This window comes from Silene latifolia, chromosome 9 (genome assembly GCF_048544455.1).
Source record: "Silene latifolia isolate original U9 population chromosome 9, ASM4854445v1, whole genome shotgun sequence".
Classification (NCBI taxonomy): Eukaryota; Viridiplantae; Streptophyta; class Magnoliopsida; order Caryophyllales; family Caryophyllaceae; genus Silene; species Silene latifolia.
In genome coordinates this window covers 193,776,035-193,793,490 of record NC_133534.1, presented here as the reverse complement: position 1 = coordinate 193,793,490, position 17,456 = coordinate 193,776,035, and positions in this window count along the sequence as shown.

Below are 17,456 nucleotides of genomic sequence, written 5' to 3'. Positions count from 1 at the left end.
TGATCGGAAGGTGCGTTATAAGAAAAGAACACAAGCAATTTTGGTGGCGCGGAAAACCCGATGTCGGAAACAACCGCGGGGGGAGACGGAATCCCACCAAGATTTTCACTATAATTCGGGAGGAAGTACAGTTCGTGTATTTTGCTATGAATGGTAGGGTATATTTCTTGTATTTTTCGATGATCTTTCTATCTTGCCTTGAGGCCCCTTATATAGTAGAGCTCATTCATCTAGGGTTTCTTACTTCTTTCCCAAGTGTTCCTAATTTGGCGCGGAGTAGGACTTTGTTTCTCCGGATATGGCAAGTGATAGAGTCCTCGTGTGCGTCTTCTACGCGGATTAAAGCCCACGTTCTGCGCCACATGCTGATGTTGTCACCCTGGCTCCCTGATATCCTGCGTCCCGCAATGCTTCCAGACCTGCTGCCCCAGATCAGCCCATATCCAGATTTTGGGCCTAACAGTAATTTTACTTAGTGTGGCCTTAGTTTTTTAATTGGTATTACCCGAAATGTATGGGAGTATCGATTCGGTTGTAATTTTTGTGATCTCGTATCACCGTTTTGTAATTTAATAGATTTATTTTTATTACAAATGTATAATAGGAAATTATGTAATTTTAATTATTACTTGTATTTACCGGAGTTTACATGAAGACGGTGTTACCTCGAGATGCGTGCCAAGACCGAAGTTCAAGGGATCAAGGAGTTGGTTTCCGAATTTGTAATAGTTTATTAGATTTACTATTTTAGGAAGACCATACTAGGATTTTATATTTATGCTTTGCATTTTATTTATATGTTTGCATGCATCGCTAAATCGCCATAACTAAACACGCACTCTATTTTATCGAGTCATCGACCGTGTCAATTATAATTATCGTAGTTCACCGCATTAGTTCACTTAAAACGTGATAGATAATAAATTGACATGACCTCTCGCTAAATTAATAATTGAGATTCAACCTTACCAAATAGTATAACCCACGAAACCCAATTTCATAAGGGAGTTAATCCGGCTTCACCGTAATAGAAACCTTGTTACGTTGGGTAAGTGGGTAGTAAAATGTTATTACATCGAAATTTGGATTGAGCTCAACGGAAGTATTCGTGACCGTAGTCGCATGTGTTCCAGGCTAAAGATAAATATTAGAGTAATTTTATCGACCGACAGCTCTAAAAGTAGAATCGATTAAAGAGTTAATCCACCTAGTTATATTGATAAGGGATGAATCGGCTCACCGTGTCCAAATTAATATGAATTTGGATCTCGGAATCATTTATAATAGTTGGGTAGAGGTCACTATATAAATGTTTGAAACTTGTTTAAAATGTTTGCAAGTATGATTAAAATGACAAATGTTAATATTTCCTTTACCTCCATGTTTGTAGTTTATAAATCGCAATGGATCCTACCAAAGCAACAACACCTATTACCATTGAGTCTTGTCATAACTTTTTTGACGATATTTGCTCTAACAACAATTTCGATACTACTAGAGAGCTTCATTTTGGGATCGGTTACGATGGAAACCTTAATTTCGTTACTTCCTCCATTCCAGCTACTATGACTAGATCTTTTGTGAATGTGTCTGATACCCGTCGTTGTGAGTACCAAAAATAAGATTTATAATTTCCTATTAAAACTAACCTAGGCTAGTGGTAACAGGGTCGAACCACAAGGAGGCGAATGTAATTTCTAATTGTCTAATTTAGTCTACGGTAACAAGTGTGGGGGTTGATTTGATTTGGTCTACAGCTAATAGCAAAGAAAAACAATAAACTAAATACGTGAAAAAGACAGATATAAAAAGGGGTGCAAGGATGATCGGTTCATTATAGCTTCGGCGGCAGCATACTAAACAGGTCTAAATCAAAACACATGAGGCGGGAAATAAAGAGGTCCTCTCGGTCCACTCTTAACAAATAGCATCTTTCGATCTCGCTATAGGTCCCTAATATCACTAATACTAACTTTCGTCCTAAAAAGTGACTAACGGTCTAAATTTTACCTATCTATCGATCTCAGCATAGTTTAGTCATTTTAATTGATGATCTAACAACTGTCCCTATCTCTCGATCTAATGGGTCAGTCAAATCCTAAACATTCAACTAGTCGTGTGCACTCGATTCGTCGAATAAAGAATTAAAACAATTAAAACGAAAATAAAACCTCACGTGGTCAGTCGATCGACCAAGTATGTCAGTCGATCGACTGACACGCGATTCAGGCCGTGTTCATTATATTGCCGCCTACACTATAATTCCCCTACATCCTAGCACGAATAAATTAGCTACTCATGCTGAAATTAAAGGCAACAATAATATTAAAGATTAAAACTACGGAATTCATGATTAATACGGTAAAATAAACAATTAACAGAAGATGGCAATTCGGCTTGGGAACTGATCTAGCAATTCGATAACTATGAACGAAAGCAAAATAACAGAATAAACAGGAGAATACCATGTGAATTGCGAAGGAAAAGAACAAAGCGAATGCCAAAGTGAATTGTATTCAATCCCGAATTAATCCTTGAACCCTAATTATTGATAAACTAAAACTGTCTACTAAACTTGAATGAAAATTAGATGATTGTTCTGATGTTCTAGGTTACGTTATATAGCAAACATACGTAACAACTTATTATCAAAACCTAAACATAGTGGGCTTCAAGTTCCTCGATCTTTTAATTTGCGTCGACCCCGTTGTTCATCGATCGACCATAAGCATCGATCGATCGACCAACTTGCGCTATACAGAGCTGTCTGTATGTCGTGTTCTGTCGATCGACCATGTAGGTCGATCGATCGACCAAGGGTCTTTATCTGAACTGCATTCATCGATTCTGCGGTACGCACCGATCTTAAAATAGCTTCCATTTCTTCGTTACTTGGTCAAATCAGGCGTTCTATGCGGCGTTGGAAAGCTAAGAGGATAAGCTTTCACCTCCAATTAGAATCACTCGATTATCAGCTCTAGAACTCGAGATATTGCCATCTCAGCAGGCTGCAATAATGTGAAGTGCTTCTTTGCTTGTTAAACTCGTACGCACCCATGCTTTTGCTATCTTTAGGCCTTGAAACGCGCACCAAGCTCATTCCTCAAGTCACTACTCCATGTCAAATGCAATGCTAAGTACTTAGGGACGGATTTGGCTCGATTTCTACTCATTTCCGCATAAATCTGCAATATTACATAAAAATACGAAAGTAGACAAAATGGGGAGAATAGTAGCAATAACTACTTAAATGAGCTCTGAAATGCGTGTAAAATAGGGCGTAAAACAACATATTTAGGACACGCATCAAACTTCCCCAAACCAAACCCTTGCTTGTCCCCAAGCAAGAACTAGACTCGATCTAATGACCTAATGGAACGAGTTCAGTCTCAGAGCGAAATGCAAACTGTTAAGCCTAAACCAATTTAATGCACAACCAACAATCAATTAGTAATGTGAATCATGCAAACGAGTTATGGAGTCGTCAAAGACATGCTGAGCCGCCAACTGTAGAGACTTATCAAATTGGACTCTCACGGGTCGCTCAAATCACTCAATAAGTACAGGTGATTATATGTAAGATAGAAAGAATTAATTTTGTAGTGACTCTCACCTAACTACGACCTATGAAAACATGCCAGCAATAGAATATGAAAATGATCTCTATGACCGTACATATGCATTCCAACCAAACAGATGACCAATGACACACGCCGAGGTATATATGGGATATGTGAGGTATGGGTAAGAAGAGGCAAAACATTTTATGGTAAAGTGGAGGTACAGGTGATCAAGCTAGTACCAAAACGGAACCAAATGGCAACATCCAACTTCTTGCTCATAAACAAACGAAACGGTGCTATAACAAGCACAAATCTCACAGTCTCCAAAATACTAAATCAATAAACTCCCCATAGGATACGAATGAATCATGGGAGCAAAAATCGCCAAAAGATAAGGATTAAACTATGCGAATTGATTTTTTTTCTTTTTTTCTTTCTTTCGAACTTCAGTCGATCGACTATATATGGCAGTCGATCGACTGCTTTGAACAGTACAGAACCTCTTTTTTCACTTTTTTTTTTCGAATCATTTTTTTCATCTCTTTTTTGTTTCTTTTCTATTTCTTTATTTCTTTTCATTTTCCCAACAACATCTCAATCGAGCAAATACCACCAAAAACGAAGTAACAATCCCAAAAACGTAAACTACTAGCTTGACAAGGGCAGGCTATATGTAGGATGTGTTTAACGGGACAAAAAAGGCTATTTTTGGTAGTGTGGAGCTTATGGGCATAATGAATAAAGGAAAACCTCTACCACATGTGTCAACAATCCACAAACCGAATGCATACAGGTATTAAGCAGATTAAGTTCATATTTATGCAAATTAAGGAAACATGTCTCATAAGGAGTACTACTCACATTCCTAAATAAACCGGTCATAGATGTCATCAGTTATAGGCTCTAAATCTCAGAGATATGATGTAGGTTGCCAAAATTCTAAGTCAAGTCTCAAGTCCAGCAAGAAATTTAACGAAAACTCGTAGATATGCATATGTGATTCTACTAATAACATGTCAATTAAGCACGGCTTAGGCATAAACAGCTGTAATTGCAATATCATCATTGAAATACTACCGTTCCGACTCGACCTATATGCTAAAATAAACATGCATTTTTTTGAATTTTTTTGAAATTTTTCAATTTTTTTGGATTTTCTGTATATATGAAAAATGAAATAAACAATGCAAAACAAAATTAAACGTGAATGCAAGCAAATGATATGCGACGCAAAACCCTTCCCCAAACCAAATCGCACAATGTCCCCATTGTGCAAAATCATGTAGTGAAGAAAAGAGAAATGGGAATTTGCGAGAAAAGAAATAAATATGACATGAAGTAAAGAAATCAGGAACTCACAAGACTTTAAGCGCAAAGGAAACCTCCCCAAACCAGCGTGAGCTAGGAGGTTTCAGTAGCCAGCAGTGCTACCAATAAGTACCTGAAAGACAGACAAAAACCACGCATAAAACCGAGAAAGACAATAATGAAGCGGTAAAATTGTGTACAAATGAGAAAATCAGAAGAAATAAATAAAACGACGGAAGATAAAGTGGAGTAGAAAACTCCCTCAAGTCCGCAAATCGACCAAACACAGCAGGGGAGAGGTCGTGATCAGGTACAGCAGTGCAGGGTGGTCGATCGACCACACCACTCAGTCGATCGACCAAGTGAACAGGAACAGAATCTCCTGGAAATCGCAGACCAGTCGATCGACCATACAAATCGATCGATCGATCGAAAAATACTGCTGTAACTTCTTATTTCTTCGTATTTGCTCAATTACTTGAGCTAATGAGGTCTAAAAACCTGCAAGTGCACAATAATACACGCCCAAAATTGCACAAAACCCAAAATAAAGTCTAAAGCATATAAAATCCTAAGCAAGCAAAATAAAATGCGAAGTTTCGCGCACACAAAAGCAATAAAAAGTGTCTAACAAAAGCAAATAAAATGAAGGTTTTTTTTATAAAGCATGTGATCAACTAGTAGTTGATCAATAACGGCCACGTATGGCCCACTACTAGGCTTCGATCGAACGCAGGTGGCTTCAAAGAATCGTCAAATCTACTCCCGGCCTCCACAACATGGCAACGGAAGAACAACAACGTCTCGCAAAGATCCGGATCCCAATCTTTCACCTTAGCGCACTGACTTCTTCTTAGACGGCATATCCTCATCGGGACCTCCTTCGGATCATATATCCGGCAAAGGCGTGACTTCAAGCTAGGAACACCCAACTCACCTCCGGGGTCTTTGAACTTGCCAAGACCTGTAGAAAGAGAAACAAAGCGATGTTCCTCCAATTTGTTCCCAAACTGGGACGGAGGCGTCAATCCTACAACGATCAAATGGTTCAACAGAAGGAGTAGGAAGGTACACATAATCGACTAAAGGAGTGGAATTACCTCTAATCGGATAGGAGTGGTCTTCATTTACCTTCTCATCGTCATCCGGAATAGGCGTTGGTGACGATTTAACAATTCCCAAGGCTGCGGGGTTGATCGAACAAAGATCACTACTCGATCGAATAGTTTCCTCCTCCAAAGATAACCGGTCGATCGACCACTTGGTTCCAATCGATCGAACGCTCTCCCTTCGCAATGTCATTCGTTCGACCACATAAATCTGCCGCTTGATCGAATTCTTCATGTGGCACAAAGATTGAAGTCTTCAATTGACGCTTCATCTTCCCCCAAATCATCATCCTCCGAGTCATACACATCATCATTTTGTTCGGCAGCTACTTGAGCCAAGAGAAGCTCAAGTCTTTTGAAAGAAGCTTCTCTCTGTTCAGCGATTTCTTGCATTTGGAGTTTAAGCATCTCCACCATAGACTTCAATTCCGCACTCTCTTCAGAAGGAAGAGGGCCTTGCTGAGGCGGTGCAAAGGAATATGAAGGCTCTTGGAAGCCTTGCTGATAGCACGGATGTGGCGGCGCATAATGATCTTGTTTATAATGTCGATAAGCATAGACTTGGTCCATATCTCGCTCGGCACATAACGAAAGCATGCCCCTTAGCGCCACATCTCCCACAAATCTCCACCGCTTTGCTCCCAAGAATGGAACATGGGTGGACTCTCCTGAAGTACTGCAAATAAACAACACTAAAGGATAAGATAAGAACTGCCTCAAGGTACTCAGTCTTCCCTTGAGGTGAAAAACAGACTAAAATAAAGACAACCAAAAATTAGAACAATTGCCTCCCCGGCAACGGCGCCAAAATTTGATACCCGTCGTTGTGAGTACCAAAAATAAGATTTATAATTCCCTATTAAAACTAACCTAGGCTAGTGGTAACAGGGTCGAACCACAAGGAGGCGAATGTAATTTCTAATTGTCTAATTTAGTCTACGGTAACAAGTGTGGGGGTTGATTTGATTTGGTCTACAGCTAATAGCAAAGAAAAACAATAAACTAAATACGTGAAAAAGACAGATATAAAAAGGGGTGCAAGGATGATCGGTTCATTATAGCTTCGGCGGCAGCATACTAAACAGGTCTAAATCAAAACACATGAGGCGGGAAATAAAGAGGTCCTCTCGGTCCACTCTTAACAAATAGCATCTTTCGATCTCGCTATAGGTCCCTAATATCACTAATACTAACTTTCGTCCTGAAAAGTGACTAACGGTCTAAACTTTACCTATCTTTCGATCTCAGCATAGTTTAGTCATTTTAATTGATGATCTAACAACTGTCCCTATCTCTCGATCTAATGGGTCAGTCAAATCCTAAACATTCAACTAGTCGTGTGCACTCGATTCGTCGAATAAAGAATTAAAACAATTAAAACGAAAATAAAACCTCACGTGGTCAGTCGATCGACCAAGTATGTCAGTCGATCGACTGACACGCGATTCAGGCCGTGTTCATTATATTGCCGCCTACACTATAATTCCCCTACATCCTAGCACGAATAAATTAGTTACTCATACTGAAATTAAAGGCAACAATAATATTAAAGATTAAAACTACGGAATTCATGATTAATACGGTAAAATAAAAAATTAACAAAAGATGGCAATTCGGCTTTGGAACTGATCTAGCAATTCGATAACTATGAACGAAAGCAAAATAACAGAATAAACAGGAGAATACCGTGTGAATTGCGAAGGAAAAGAACAAAGCGAATGCCAAAGTGAATTGTATTCAATCCCGAATTAATCCTTGAACCCTAATTATTGATAAACTAAAACTGTCTACTAAACTTGAATGAAAATTAGATGATTGTTCTGATGTTCTAGGTTACGTTATATAGCAAACATACGTAACAACTTATTATCAAAACCTAAACATAGTGGGCTTCAAGTTCCTCGATCTTTTAATTTGCGTCAGACCCGTTGTTCAGTCGATCGACCATAAGCATCAGTCGATCGACCAACTTGCGCTGTACAGGAGCTGCTGTATGTCGTGTTCTGGTCGATCGACCATGTAGGTCAGTCAATCGACCAAGGGTGTTGTACAGAATTGCATTCTGTCGATTCCTGCAGCGCGCACCGATCTTAAAACAGCTGCCATTTCTTCGTTACTTGGTCAAATCAGGCGTTCTATGCGGCGTTGGAAAGCTAAGAGGATAAGATTTCACCTCCAATTGGAATCACTCGATTATCAGCTCTAGAACTCGAGATATTGCCATCTGAAGCAGGCTACAATAATGTGAAGTGCTTCTTTGCTTGTTAAACTCGTACGCACCCATGCTTTTGCTATCTTTAGGCCTTGAAACGCGCACCAAGCTCATTCCTCGAGTCACTACTCCATGTCAAATGCAATGCTAAGTACTTAGGGACGGATTTGGCTCGATTTCTACTCATTTCCGCATAAATCTGCAATATTACATAAAAATACGAAAGTAGACAAAATGGGGAGAATAGTAGCAATAACTACTTAAATGAGCTCTGAAATGCGTGTAAAATAGGGCGTAAAACAACATATTTAGGACACGCATCAGTGTCTCGGGATCGGAAGACCATCTCACTAAATCTATGGGATCCTTATCTTTGGAAGAAAGGGATATTGAAACTAGTGGGAGTCCTAGCAAGCAAGCTCTTGCAACTAAAGGAAAATGGTTCAAAAGGAAGGGAAAGAAAGGTAGAAAATTCAACAATGGAAACAAAATGGCTAGTGGGACTTCCAAAGGAGCCAAAGTTGATTATGAATGCCATTATTATCATGGCATGGGACATTGGATGAGGAATTGCCCCATATTTTTGGGAAATATTAGGGATGGACTTGTTATTCCACTCGGTAAAATTCCTTCTGAAATTTATATTATTGATGTAAAATTTACTTCCACCACGACGTGGGTATTAGATACCGGTTACGGTTCTCACCTTTGTAACCATTTACAGGCCCGGGGCTAAGAAACGTGGAAAAGCTGAGCAAGGGCGATGTGGATCTCCGACTTGGGAATGGAGCTAGAGTAGCGGCCACCTCCAAGGAAACTTATGTACTTGTTTAAGCAAATGGATTTGAGTTGTATTTGCATAATTGCTTTTATGTACCTTCTCTTTCTAAGAACATTATTTCAATTGCTATGTTAGACATAGAGGGTTTTAATTTTGCCATTAAAAATAATTGTTGTATTATTACTAGAAATGACTTGGTTATAGGCCAAGGCTCGTCTATTAATGGCATTTATGTTCTAGAAACTTCAAATCCAAGTAAATACATCTATAACATAGAACCCAAGAGACTCAAATCAAGTGATCCAAATGAATCGTAAATTTGGCATTGTCGATTAGGTCATATTAACGAGAATCGCATAAAAAGATTAGTCTCAACTAATGTCATCAAACCATTTGATTTCCAATCATATGGTATATGCGAATCTTGCCTCCTAGGCAACATGAGTCGTAATCCTTTTAGTGGTAAAGGGACTCGAGCTAGTGAACTATTAGGACTTATACATACCGATGTATGTAGACCAATGACTATCACCGCTAGGGGTAATTATGACTACTTCATTACCTTCACCGATGATTTAAGTAGATATGGGTATATCTACTTAATGAAGTACAAGAGTGAAGCTTTTGAAAAATTTAAAGAATTTCAAAATGAAGTAGAAAACCAATTGAACAAGAAGATAAAAGCACTACGATCCGATCGTGGTGGAGAGTATCTTAGTAATGAATTTGATTCACACTTGAAGGGTTGTGGAATCATGTAACAACTCACTCCACTCGGTACACCACAACTTAATGGTGTTGCGGAAAGGAGAAATTGAACCCTACTAGATATGGTTCGATCCATGATGAGTCAAACCGAGTTACCCGACTCATTTTGGGGATTTGCAATCCAAACCGCAATCAAATCATTGAATAATAGTCCAACAAAGGCAACCGAAAGCACTCCATATGAGATGTGGAAAGGAAGGGTTCCTAATATATCCTATATGAAGATTTGGGGATGTAATGCTTACGTCAAGGCAAAGACCGACAACAAGCTTGCCCCAAGATCCGAAAAATGCATCTTTGTAGGTTACCCCATTACCTCCCGAGGATATTACTTCTACAAACCTCAAGAAAATAAAGTGTTTGTGTCTAGTGTGGCTGTCTTCTTAGAAAGTGAGTTTATTTCTAAGAGACAGAGTGGGAGAAATATTGAACTTGATGAACTTCAAGAGCCACAAACCGAATTAGAAACGCAAGAAAACGTTCCTTCGTCGTCTAATTCTGTTATCATTCCTCAACCGAGGAGGTCGGGTCGAGTTTCTCGACATCCTAATAGATATGTTGGACTTATCCAAGAGGATGGGAGTCTTGATGTGTTACTTCTTGAAAGTGACGAACCCGCCACCTACAAAGCTGCAATCTCTAGTCCTAATTCAGCTTTATGGCTTGAAGCCATGGAATCCGAAATTATTTTTATGCATGAAAATCAAGTTTGGAACTTGGTGGATTTGCCTGAAGGGGTGAGACCTCTTCAATGCAAATGGATCTTTAAAGTAAAGAATGGCATAGAAGGACATGATGATGTCTACAAAGCTTGGCTAGTTGAAAAGGGTTTTACTCAAGTTCAGGGTCTTCACTATGATGAAACCTTTGCCCCTGTAGCCATGCTAAGATCCATTCGGATATTGTTAGCGATTGCCGCATTTCATGACTATGAAATATGGCAAATGGATGTAAAGACCGCTTTTCTAAATGGGCATTTAGAAGAAGAGCTGTACATGATGCAACCTGAAGGTTTTGTAGATCCTAAAAATCCTAACAAAGTGTGCAAGCTTAAGAGATCCATTTATGGTCTTAAGCAAGCATCGAGAAGCTGGAATCATCGATTCAATCATGTTATAAGAGAAAATGGTTGTACTCGAAGTGTTGAGGAACCATGTTTATTACATGAAATTCAGTGGGAGCAATGTTGTGTTCCTAATATTATATGTGGATGACAAACTACTTATTGGAAATGACATTCCAATGTTATCCTCCGTCAACGAGTATTTGGGAAACTATTTCCAAATGAAGGATTTAGGAGAAGCACAACGCATACTAGGTATCCGAATCTATAGAGAGAGACCCAAAAGGATATTGGCATTGAGTCAAGAATCTTACATTGACAAGATTCTTCGACGCTTCAGCATGGATAAGTCTAAGAGAGGCTTAATTCCTATGGGTAGTGGAATCGTCTTGAGCAAGTCTCAATCTCCTTCCGAACCCGGAGATGTTGAACGCATGAAATTTATTCCCTATGCTTCCACTGTTGGATCAATCATGTATGACATGATATGCACTCGTCAAGTTGTCTCATATGCTTTAAGTATGACAAGTAGATATCAAGAGATACCAGGTGAGAGTCACTAGATAGCTGTGAAGAATATCCTTAAGTACTTGTGAAGGACTAAGGATTCTATCTTAGTGTTTGGAGGAGACTCCAAGTTATGTGTTAAGGGTTACACATACTCGAGCTTTCAAACAGATAGATATGACATGAAATCACAAGGTGGATTTGTGTACATGCTCAATGGTGGTGCCGTCAGCTGGAGAAGCTTCAAAGAAGCTGTGATTGCGGATTCTACTACGGAGGCTGAGTACGTTGCAGCATCAGAAGCTGCCAAGGAAGCTGTATGGATTAGGCAATTTGTGGAAGGGCTAAAAGTAGTTCCTACCGCCAAGGATCCCATTGCTCTCTATTGTGACAACAATGGAACTATCTTCCAAGCTAGAGAGCCAAAGTCTAGTAATAAATCTAGACATGTATTCAGAAAATTTCATATTATTAGAGATTTTATTGAAAGAAAGGAAATTGCGATTTGTAAGGTTGGGACGGATGATAACTTAGCTGATCCGCTCACCAAGCCTTTATCGCAGGCTAAACATGATGGACATGTTGTATCCATGGGGCTTAAACATATGCCCAGTTTGTACTAGACTATTTGATATGAAATAAAATGTTGTTTTATTTGCTCATATAGAATAATCGCATTTGTCTTTTAAATTTAATTTTATTACTTTGTCATGTCCAAATGGGTTGTTGAGACAATATTGAACCCCATTAAAGTGAACTAGATTGACATAGTAATCGCCCATAGTTACTTACATGAGGTGACATCTCGAAGTAACTAGAGGGTGATGCGGTTGATGGCAAGTTCAAGTGCCATAGAGTCATAAGAGATGACTAGTCGATCACATAGGCAGACTGTGAGGGACACTCTGTCGGGCTTATGACCGCTTATAGAGTTCTGGCAATTTTTATAGCATGGTCGTGGCGAGAGCTACTATGGTATTCTTATGAGTCGATTCTTTGACTAATGACTGTTCGCCCAAGATGGCACAATTTCAGATTGACTTTGATTTATGTTCGGCGACCTTCGTAACTGGGGTCTTATGGGTGTTAGGCCCAGTTTAGCCTGGTCTGACTCTAACCTGGCCTGACCTTACTAGGCTGATTGAGGCAACCAGAGACCGGACAAATCTAACTACTATTTAGCTGTTGAAGAATATTATAGCAAGCAGGCTACTAAATCCTGGAAGAGAAGCCTGATGGTAAATGCAGAATAGCCTGGTAGGGCATTAAAACAGGCTGGAAGAAGATAAACAAGAAAACCAGTTGTTGGGAATGAATAATCGTGTCCTATTCTCAAGGAAGACCAAGTCCAACTATAAGACTATATCATCCATGAATCAAGACGGGTAAAGGAGAAAAAGCTGAAGATTGGTTAAGAGTAGAATAAGTCAAGCGGATTAATAGGGAGCATGCCCTATTAATCCGGCAACAGCTCCTACAATTGGGAAAGAGGTTGAAATCATTGTAACGTTAATATTTAGAGAACTATAAATAGCATTTGTAGAGAGATAATCATTAATCAATTACTCCTTAGTTATTCTACATTTTACCTTTCATTACTTCCCAAATATTCGATCATATACACTAATTTGTACTCAACTTATCCATATAATATAAGCAATATTCTCTATACTTAGTCTTTTCTTATTATTTACTCGTTAATCTTTTCCAAACATATAGAACTAGATACCCAAATTACCCTCTAATCAGGCCGGATTCATTCAGGAAAATCCTGCTAAAACAATTGGCGCCCACCGTGGGGCATCTAGTTCTTTAATCAAAAAAAAAATCCTTTTACCATTCTCCATTTAATATTCACATACAAAAATGGTGGAACTCACTCCAGAACAACAATTAGCGGCTGCCCTGGCTAAAATCAAAGAATTTGAGGCAATTCAAGAGAAGGCAGCCCAAGCAGAAGCAGAAATCAATAGGCTGAAGGAATCTGAGTCTAGCCTGAGGAAAAAATTGGAAAATCATGCTTCAGGCTCCAAGACCAGATTCGAGCCAGGAACCCCATTCTCATCCATTATCAAAAACATTGACTTTTCCAATTTTGGAACCCCGGAGAAGGATACATTATCCGGTACCCCAATCATTTCCAATAATGAAACAAACAAAACTGAAGAAGCAATAATGATGGCTATGCTTCAGGAAATTCAAAAACTCCACAACAAAATAGAAAATATACCTGGAGTACCAGACCCTGTGGCTGAAGTAGAAGTTGACAGCTTTGCAGATTCATCCTTTGCAGATGAAATTGCAAAGATTGATCTCCCCAAGAAATTTACCGTTCCATCCATGAGAACTTATGATGGGACCTCTGATTCACAAAATCACGTTGCCATATTCAAACAGAAGATGTTGGCTGCCTCAATACCCAGTGAACTCAGGCGGGTCTGCATGTGTAAAGGCTTTGGTACAACCCCGACCGAGCAAACATTACAATGGTTCATTAATCTCCCAAATGGAGGTATCAAGAATTTTGCAGAATTGATCAATGCCTTCAATCAACAATTCGCAAGCAGCAGAGATATGGCCAAGAGACCCAGTAACCTGTTCAGGGTAAAACAACTCCCTGAAAAATCTCTCAAAGAATTCCTGGCCAGATTTGTCAAAGAGAAGGTGGCCATTCCCAGGTGTGACGAAGAAACAGCAGTAGAAGCCTTCAGGCAAGGAGTCCTGCTTGACAGTGACATCTATGCGGACTTAACCAAGAAAGCCTGCCCAACCTTTGCCACTGTTCAATCCATCGCCTTAGAACATGTCAGATTGGAGGAAGATCTCAATTTCAGGACAAACTCATCCGGAGGAAAACAAGGTTATGGTCACACTAACAGGAAAAGCTCCTATCAGAAAGGAGGCAACCCCAGATCAGCACCCTATTCCAGGCCTGAACGATCTGAAGTCAACATGGCACAAGAACACAAAGGTAACCTTTCTAGCCTTCCAACTATTCCTGAATATAACTTCTCTATTAATACTGCAGGATTAATCAAACGCCTGGAAAGCCTGGGAGATGCGGTCAGATGGCCCAAGAAATCCGACAACCCCAGGAAAGATCCAACGAGATGGTGTGATTTCCATCAGGACATCGGGCACACCACAGAAGAATGCATCCAACTCAGGAAACAGGTGGCATATCTCCTAAAGAAAGGCTATTTGAAGGACTTAATCCAGCAGCCAAAGAACAAAGATGAAGGACAAAACAAGAGAGATTCAGGGAACGGCAGAGATCCTCCTTCCCCCCCCCCCCCCCCCCCCCATCTATGAAGTCAAGTTCATAAATGGAGGATCAGAAATCTGTGGTCTGACCAGCTCGGCTGCCAAAAGAATATCCAGGGAGTCTAGACTTCAGCCCCCTTCCAGGTCCAAGTCATTGCCTGCTATTACTTTTGATGACTCGGACCTGCAGGGAATATCAGATCTACACCATGACAGCTTGGTAATCACCATGCAAATTGGCACAGCTAAGGTATCAAGAATCCTGATAGACGGAGGCAGTTCAATCAATTTGGTGATGCTTGACGTCCTCAAAGCTATGAAGATAGATGAAGGAAAGATCATCAAGAAATCCAGCGTCCTGGTTGGATTCAGCGGAGAAACAAAGAACACCCTGGGAGAAATTAGCCTGCCAACCTATGTGGAAGGCGTGGCTTCGTATGAAAGATTCGGGGTAATGGACTGCCTATCCTCATATAATGTAATCTTGGGCAGACCATGGATCCACAACGTCAAAGCAATCCCATCAACATACCATCAATGTGTGAAAATACCAACCGAATGGGGGATAACCACCATCAGGGGAGAACAAAGGACGGCTCAGGAATGCTACACCCAGGCTTTGAAACCCTCAAAGTCAGGTAAGTCCCTTGCATAGCAATTAAAGTCACCTGTCAGGGAAGAATATATTGCACAAACACAGATGGAAATAGGAGAGGTCATTTTGGACCCAGAGTTCCCTGACAGGAAGGTACTTGTAGGGTCAGATGCACCGGACTCGGTCAGACCCGATCTGGTCAGCTTTCTCAAAACTAAAATGTCCTGTTTTGCTTGGTCACATTTTGATATGACTGGTATAGATGCTGATATTATAACTCATAAGTTAAATATTGACAAATCATTTAAGCCTGTACAGCAAAAGAGGAGAAAATTCGCGGCAGAAAGGCATGAAATCATCAACCAAGAAGTTGACAAGCTACTGGACATGGGAATGATCAGGGAAGTAATGTACCCTGACTGGCTTGCAAATGTAGTAGTCGTCCAAAAGAAAAACGGCAAATGGAGAGTCTGTGTAGACTACACCGACCTAAACAAAGCCTGCCCAAAAGATCCATTTCCCCTGCCATTCATCGATGCAATGGTGGATGCCACTGCAGGCCACGAGATGTTAACATTCATGGATGCCTCCAGCGGATTCAATCAAATAAAGATGCACCCTGCAGATCAGGAAAGCACAGCTTTCATCACTGAAAGAGGAATATATTGTTATACTACTATGCCCTTTGGATTAAAAAATGCAGGTGCAACCTATCAAAGGTTAGTCAACATGATGTTCAAAGACCAAATAGGAGATACCATGGAAGTCTACATAGATGACATGGTAGTCAAGTCAAAAAAGGCAGAAGACCACGTCAAAGACCTGGAAGTAGCCTTCCAAATACTGGAGAAATTCAATATGAAGCTCAATCCACAAAAATGCCATTTTCGAGTCTCAGCAGGCAAATTCTTGGGCTATATGGTGACAAAAAGAGGAATAGAAGCCAGCCCTGAACAGATCAAAGCTATCCTAGAGCTAGAACCACTAAAGACGGTCAAATACATACAAAAGCTGACTGGAAGAATAGCGGCCCTGAACAGGTTCATTTCAAGATCGTCAGAGAGGTGCAAATCATTCTATAGTCTGCTAAGGAAGAACAAAGACTTTCAATGGACCCCTGATCATCAGGCTGCCTTTGAGGACCTGAAAATATATCTATCCTCTCCTCCCTTGCTGGCAAAACCAGTCAAAGATGAACCCCTGACAATATACCCATCGATCCACAAAACTAAATCCGTCGGTGCGGTCTTGGTCAAAGAAGCAGACGGACAACAACACCCCGTCTATTACGTAAGTAAAACTCTACTGGATGCGAGATCGGGTATGGCCTACTTGAAAAATATGTTTTAGCTTTAATTATGAGTTGCACAAAATTAAGACCATACTTTGAAACCCACCCTATAATAGTCGAACCAATCTTCCTATCAAGTCCGTACTTAGGAAGCCGAATTGTTCGGACGAATGTGCAAATGGTCACCCAAATAAGCACATACAACATAACATTTGAACCAAGGACAACAATTAAGTCACAAGCACTAGCAGACTTTGTGGCTGATTTTAGTCCAACCCTAGAACCCGACCTAATAAAAGAAGTAAATAAACTGACCAGCGACCACACAGACCTAGAATGGACCCTATTTGTCGATGGTGCAGCCAACATGAGAGGCACAGGCCTGGGGGTAGTACTAAAAACGCCATAGGGGGATAAGATAGTACAAGCTATAAGCTGTGCATTTGAGGCTACCAACAATGAGGCAGAATATGAAGCCCTAATAGCTGGATTAAAGGTATGTATTGACCTTGGTGTGCAAAACCTAAAGGTACGTACTGATTCCCTTCTTATTTCCAACCAAGTAAACGGAATATATACTGCAAAAGACTCAAAAATGATGCTTTATTTGGAAATTGTTCAAATTTTAAAATCAAAATTCCGCAATTTTAATATTGACCAAATTCCCAGGGACTTGAATACCCCGGCCGATGCCTTAGCCGGCCTAGGATCCAACTTCAGTCCCCTTGACTTCGACAAAATACCCATCGTACATTTATTAGAACCTGCAATAAATAAACAAGATGAAAGTTTCCCAATTTATGTTGCCAATTCTTGGACAAAACCCTACTATGATCACAACAGGAATCCTTCCCCTAAATAAGCAAGATGCCAGAGCACTAAAAATAAAAGCTGCTTCATATACTATTATTAACAACGTGCTTTTTAAGAAATCGCAGGCTGGGCCGTACCTCAGATGCCTGGAACCACAAGAAGCTGAACAAATATTATCAGAA